At 39.8% G+C, this 7,160-nt stretch overlaps 1 long non-coding RNA gene across 1 annotated transcript; it reads left to right on the forward strand.

Moving 5' to 3' along the window:
* The first annotated feature begins 5,764 nt into the window (after nt 1–5,764).
* Nucleotides 5,765–6,820, forward strand: LOC141638099 (uncharacterized). The gene is made up of 2 exons (XR_012541998.1): nt 5,765–6,126; nt 6,620–6,820. It is a non-coding gene; the product is annotated as an uncharacterized LOC141638099 (long non-coding RNA).
* Nucleotides 6,821–7,160: the final 340 nt, after the last annotated feature.

A 7,160-nucleotide genomic window follows, 5' to 3' on the forward strand; every position in this document is an offset into this window, starting at 1 on the left:
ATGTTCGCTACGAGTCTCACCCTTTCCAACCTTCCGGAGATCAAGGTTTACTACGATAAAATGACTAATTGCGTCGACTCAATTAGACAGAAACAATTAATTGTTGCGATTAAGAACATAGACATAACCGCAATAGACGATCTGTAAACCTAATTAGAAATTAACATTCATTCATCGAATCCCATAATCCTAGCAGGGAGAAATTAGCTAGACATAGTAGAGGGAAGAGCGAAAGCAAAGTAAAGAGAAATAATAAGCATTAAGTAAAAAGAGAGAAAAAGGAAAAGAGAAAAAGAGAATTACAGTAATAAGGATATGGAAAACAGAAAAGAACAAAGTAGCAGAAGTAACAGGGAAAAAGTATTGTAAAAGTGATGTCTAAGGTGTACTGTCGTCTTCCTATTTATAGGAAAGGCGATTTTATTTGACCTAAAAGCAAAATTAAAGCTAAAAAGCCCGAGCTTAATGAGAAACCACTCGATCGAGTGATTTGAAACCACTCGATCGAACAAAATTGAGCTCAAACCACTCGATCGAGTACTTTAGGTACTCAATCGAACACTTATTAAATAGGCACTACTCGATCGAATAGAAAAAGGAGTCGATCGAACACAATTGTACTCGATCGAGTACTTTCCAGCGCACAATTCCTACTTCGCGCACTGAACTCCGAACGGCTGCCATTTCTTCGTTACTTGGGCAAACAGGGCGATTCTGGTGGTGTTGGAAAGCTAAGAGGACAAAATTTCATCTCCAGTTAGAATCACCTGAAAATATGTTGCAGAACTCGAGATATGACTCTTCAAAGTAGGCACTAGTAATTTGAAGTTCTTCTTTTGCTCGCCTAGCTGTCTTACTCCTTTGCGCATCTCAAAATAGTAGTCTTAAGGCTCCGACTCAACTAATCTCCTAAATGCATGCATAGGGACATGTATTAAGCTTGATTTAGCTTCTCTTTGGTTCATTCCTGCAAATAAGACAAGAGAAACCAAAGTAGACAATTCGGGGGACATTTGTAGCTAAACACCACACAAAATGCATAGAAATGCGCGCAAATGAAGTACGAAATACCTGTATAAATGCATGCATCAAATATCCCCAAACCAAACCTTTACTCGTCCTCGAGTAAACTAAATGCAACTAATGGAACAAAAAAGATAACTCAGAGCTAGCTACAAATGCCCACTTAAACCAATTTAATGCAAGCAAACTAACACTTATAGCAAAACAGTCAAATGCAAACGAGTTATAGGATGTTCATAATAAAGCTGAACCGTTGACCTTGCAAGACCTTTAAAATTGGACTCTCACGGGTCACTCTTCTCTCATGAAGCAAAGGGTGAACATATATATGTAAGAGAGAAAGAAATATAGTCGCTCTCCTAAACTACGACCCACATAAACATGCATGCAACTAATATGATAGACAATTCTAGCTACCGTACATACATTCCAACCAAACAAGGTCCTGTCACGGCCGAGGGCTTACAAAAATATGGCAAAGTGAGGCAATGGGTAAGAAAAGGCAAAACATTTATGGGAATGTGGAGGTATAGGCGGCCAAGCTAGTACCTAAACAAAACCATATGACAACATCCATTTCCAACTCAATTATAGAATTAAGCACATATGCCCTTCATTTGGCACAAAACTCACCAAACCGAACTGAAAATACTCCTCAATAAATGTAAATAAAGCATAGGAGCGAAACCGTCTCATCAAACAACATCTTTTTCTTTCTTCTTTTCATCACGGTTTCTTTTTTTTTTTCGATTTCTCTTTTTTTTTTTCGATTTCTCTTTTTTTTTTCTTCTTCTTTCTTCTTCCATAGATTACCAACTCCAGAACAATACAATACAAACCAAACTTGGCACAATAAATTATATACCGCAAAAAAATCTAAACTAGCTTGACAAGGCAGGCTAAATTTGGATGTAGTTAAGGGTCAACAGGAAAATTTGGCTAATGCGGAGTTAAATGGGTAAAAATGAAAGAAAGGGAAATTGTAAGCACCTCCCTGCATGTGACACCAGCCACTAACCCGAGTGTATGTAGGCAAAAAGCAATTGAATTTCATATATGTGCAAATTGATGAACATGCTATGCAAGGAGTAACTACTCACAATCCTACTTGAAACTGGTCACAAATTACACCAGTTTATACGGCTCTAAATCTCAGAATTTGTAAGTAGGTTGCCAAAATTTCAGGTCAAGTCTATTCTTTCAGCTAAATTTTAACATTAACTCGTAGATATGCAATAAGACAAGGCTAAAGAGATAATAGTTTATCCAAGGCTTAAGCAAAAAGACAATTATAGTGCAATTTCATCATAGAAATCCACCGTTCCGACTCAACCTATATGCAAAAGTAGACGTGAAAATTTTGAAATTTTTCTATTTTTATGAGATCTTTGAATTTTATAAAAATAAAAAACAATGCATATAGAAATTAAACGTGACAACAGAAATGCAATAAAAACAAGATGCAGACACAGATATGGATGCATAACCTCCCCAAACCAAACCGTACAATGCCCTCATTGTACCAAAACATGGAAAGGAAATGCAAAATAAAAGAGAAAGAGAGTGGAGATGCGGAAAACTCACAAGATACGCGAATAAGGGACCTCCCCAAACCAGCCAGCAACGTGGGAGGTCGCAAACAGCCCAGAGCATCGCCACAGGAAGCTAATCCAAGTAAAAAACACTCGATCAAGAGAGAATAATGGTCGATCGAGTGAGCTGGGCATCCTAAACAGCTCGATCGAGGAAATAGGCACTCGATCGAGTGGTCATCTCTTAGCAGGTACTCGATCGAGAAGTATATATGCTCGATCGAGCGAAATCAGCAGCATCAGTTCTCGATCGAGTACAAAAAGTACTAGATCGAGTCATCCTCCGTAGAAACCTGCAAAGAGGCAACAAAAACGGCCCGCAAAACTAACAAAGCAAGCATAACTGAAATAGTCTATGGTATGAAAACCAATTAGTACACACACGACTAAATAAAATGTTTGAAAAACAACCAAAAATAAAATCTCTCCGGGTTGCCTCCCGGGTAGCGCTAGTTTCAGACAGGTCCCAGCTCGACCTTCTTTTTCATCCAGCTGCTCCAATCAGTCACAATCAAAACAACTCAAAGCTCTTAGCATGAGATCATATATCTACGTATGTGCTACACAAGAGCATAAGTAGCACCATAATATAAAAATAAAATAGGAAATTGAAATGTGCGACCGTTTAAGCCTAACAAATTTCCTATGACGGCTCCTAAATTTGTCAATAAAATAAAGGAGCGCAGGAGCAATTAATAATAATCTAGGGCATTGTTTTAGTTTAACAAATTTAAGATGACAAAAACGGTGGAAAACTGTTAAAACTGACCAACTGGGAGGGGGTATATCATTAAAAGAAAAAACACGAGTCATATGAGGTAGCGTACTATTAATATTAACAACAATAAAATTATCGCTAACTACCTCAGGTGGGTTGCTCTCAATGTCGGAATCATTGACTAAAGAATATATTACCTCATCCGTGCTAGGAGCAATTACCGACTCAAATTTGTCTTCTCGTCACCCTCATCGTGGATTCCGTCCCGTAAATCGCAGCCTCTAGCGCATCCAGCTCGGCTTTGAATAGGGGAGATTCCCCATATCCATTGTCTTCATAAAATCGTCGCCCAAAACGAACCAAGATGACATTTCATTGCTCTCCATGGCCAAGGTACTCAAGCCTTCCCTTTGACGATCTTTTACCTAGAATTGTCTAGGTAGGACCTGTAGGACCTATCAAAACAACACTAGAGAAAAAAAGATGAGAACTGTCTCAAGGAATTAATCCCTTGAGGCTAAAGACAGACAAAAATAAACAAGCAAATAAAATAGTTGACTCCCCGGCAACGACGCCAAAATTTGATACCGTCGTCAGGTACCAAAAGTAAATACCTAGATACTACTAACAAAAGTCCGCGGTAAGTAGGGTCGATCTCCACAGGGAGGCGGTCACTATCTACTTGTCTATTCGGTCTGTCTAATATCACTAATGGGGTTTTTAATTGATTTAACTAAACTAATGAGATTAAGGCAAGAGAAAAAGAGATAAGAAGAATTAACAAGGAAGAGAGAGGGAACTAGGATATCGGGTCATCAATGAACGTCAGTCAACCGCAGTTAAGGTCACAGATTGGTCAATGTGTCGGTCTAAGGGGCAATGAATATCTCCTTCCGGTCTCAATTCGCCCTAAAGCACAAATAGCTTAGCTTCCGCCCTCACTACGATACCCTAATGTTCGCTACGAGTCTCACCCTTTCCAACCTTTTGGTCCAGGTCAAGGTTTACTACGATAAAATGACTAATTGCGTCGACTCAATTAGACAGAAACAATTAATTGTAGCGATTAACAACATAGACATAACCACAATAGACGATATGTAATCCTAATTAGCAATTAACATTCATTCATCGTATCCCCTAATCCTAGTAGGGAGAAATTAGCTAGACATAGTAGAGGGAAGAGCGAAAGCAAAGTAAAGAGAAATAATAAGCATTAAGTAAAAAGAGAGAAAAAGGAAAAGAGAAAAAGAGAATTACAGTAATAAGGATCCGGAAAACAGAAAAGAACAAAGTAGCAGAAGTAACATGGAAAAAGTATTGTAAAAGTGATGTCTAAGGTGTACTGTCGTCTTCCTATTTATAGGAAAGGCGATTTTATTTGACCTAAAAGCAAATTAAAGCTAAAAAGCCCGAGCCCAATGAGAAACCACTCGATCGAGTGATTTGAAACCACTCGATCGAACAAAATTGAGCTCAAACCACTCGATCGAGTATCTCGAACACTTATTAAATAGGCACTACTCGATCGAGTAGAAAAAGGAGTCGATCGAACACAATTGTACTCGATCGAGTACTTTCCAGCGCACAATTCCTACTTCGCGCAGTGCAATTTAAACGGCTGCCATTTCTTCGTTACTTGGGCAAACAAGGCTATTCTGGTGGCGTTGAAAAGCTAAGAGGACAAACTTTCATCTCCAGTTGGAATCACCTGACAATATGTTGTAAAACTCGAGATATGACTTTTCAAATTAGGCACTAGTAATTTAAAGTTCTTCCTTTGCTCGCCTAGCTGTCTTATTCCTTTGCGCATCCCAAAATAGTAGTCTTAAGGCTCCGACTCAACTAATCTCCTAAATGCATGCATAGGGACATGTATTAAGCTTGATTTAGCTTCTCTTTGGTTCATTCCTGCAAATAAGACAAGAGAAACCAAAGTAGACAATTCGGGGGACATTTGTAGCTAAACACCACACAAAATGCATAGAAATGCGTGCAAATGAAGTACGAAATACCTATATAAAATGCACTCATCAGTGGGGCGGGTCCGGGTATGAAAATTGTACCCGCCATGGGTAATGGGACGGGGATGAATTTTGCATCTTACCCGCCTACCCGCCAATTGCTAAAAAAATTAGTGCGCTTATGACAATTTTTTAAATCTTATTTAGTTATAATTAAGATATAATGTAAATAATAGCTATTTTATAAAGTTGTTTACTATTGTAACACTACGGATTTTCCTTGGTGACTACTCGACCGAGTAGAGCCTACTCGGCCGAGTAGTGCTTTGGTTGTGTGTTATTTTTGTTTTGCCGAGGAATACTCGGCCGAGTATAGTGAATACTCGACCGAGTATTGGACACTCGGCCGAGTATGCACTTACTCGACCGAGTGTCCAGTTTGGCGGAGTGTTATTTCGACGGTTTGATTAGGGAATGTTTAGGGTATTTTATACAACCGCGTCAGTTTCTAATATCATTTTTAAAAGCTTTATCATTTCTACGTTACCCTAATCACACCCAAAATCATTCCCTAATCCTTCTCTTAAGCATTTCGTAGCGTCATTGTGTGGGTAATCATCGTGGTTCTTGCGTATAAGTTCTCGTTGCACTGTTGGTAAGTTTTATCTTCGTGATTATTTGTATTTTTGGATTACTGTACATTTATATGAGAAGGGGATTTTGGGAATTGTACAAAGTGTAATCGTGTTGCATGATCATTGTATAGGAGAAGACTTCGTAGAGGAGCCTTTCTGATTGTTCGTGTTGCATACTGCTGTTGATTGCTAAGGTAGGGTTTCCCTACTCGGCCATCGTGCTTTGCATGACATGTTGTTGTAATTATCGTTGTCTGTTGATCATCGTAGTATGGAGGTTTTTGTGACAATGTTGGTGTGAGGGGATTGAGATGACTGCGATGTCATGTGATTGTGATTGTGGTGGAGTCACTTGCGGGAGTGGCTTCACACCCTAGTTCGCCCTCCGTGGAACCCGCCACGGGAGGGGATGTGCACATTAAGGGACAAGGATCATTGTCGATCGTTGAGGAGCTGGACTAGGTGGGATCGGCTGTGTCACCCACTGGCGGCGAGGATTAACTGTTGCGATGGGTAATCTGGCAGGGCTACACACTTTGGTGTGTAGTCGGTTACTATGTGAGCTTGGATGATTGGGAATTGGTGATGATCAGACGATTATTGCATTTGTTTGTCTTATTAGTTGAGTATACTGACCCCGTTGTTATTCGTGGAATCTGCGGTGATCCATTCGGGGATGGTGAGCAGGCTTGACAGGTATTGCTAGTGAGAGCTTGGGGATTATCTCGGGAGATTTGCCACCACGAGTCATAGCATCACCGTCTGAGGCTTAGTGGGTTTTCCTTTAATGTTAAGACTTTGAAGTTGTATTTTGTTAAACAGTATTTGGTTTTTGGATATTGTAAACTTTACATTTCACAGTACTTTAATAATAGTGCTCAATTCAGACGCTTTTGGTATGTACTAACCTCGGGCAACCGAGATGGTAACACACTTTCATGGCAGGGTGGTCCTGGTAAGGTAGCTTGGTATGAGGGGGTGTTACAAAGTGGTATCAGAGCCGAAGATTCCGGCACCTAAACAAATGAATTTAATGAACCTAGGGAGTCTAAATAAAATGAACCCGGGGAGAGTTGTTTGGAGCTACCGGAAAGACTCGGGAGACGTCCCGGAGTCGCACATTGGCCCTTACTAACTCGAGCCGGTAACATGGGGGAGTGTGATGAGAGCTAGGCTTTGTATGTGCATGTATGTGAAGATGCATGTTGGTAAAAGTCGATAGTTGCAA

Source organism: Silene latifolia, unplaced genomic scaffold, assembly GCF_048544455.1.
Source record: "Silene latifolia isolate original U9 population unplaced genomic scaffold, ASM4854445v1 scaffold_177, whole genome shotgun sequence".
NCBI lineage: Eukaryota > Viridiplantae > Streptophyta > Magnoliopsida > Caryophyllales > Caryophyllaceae > Silene > Silene latifolia.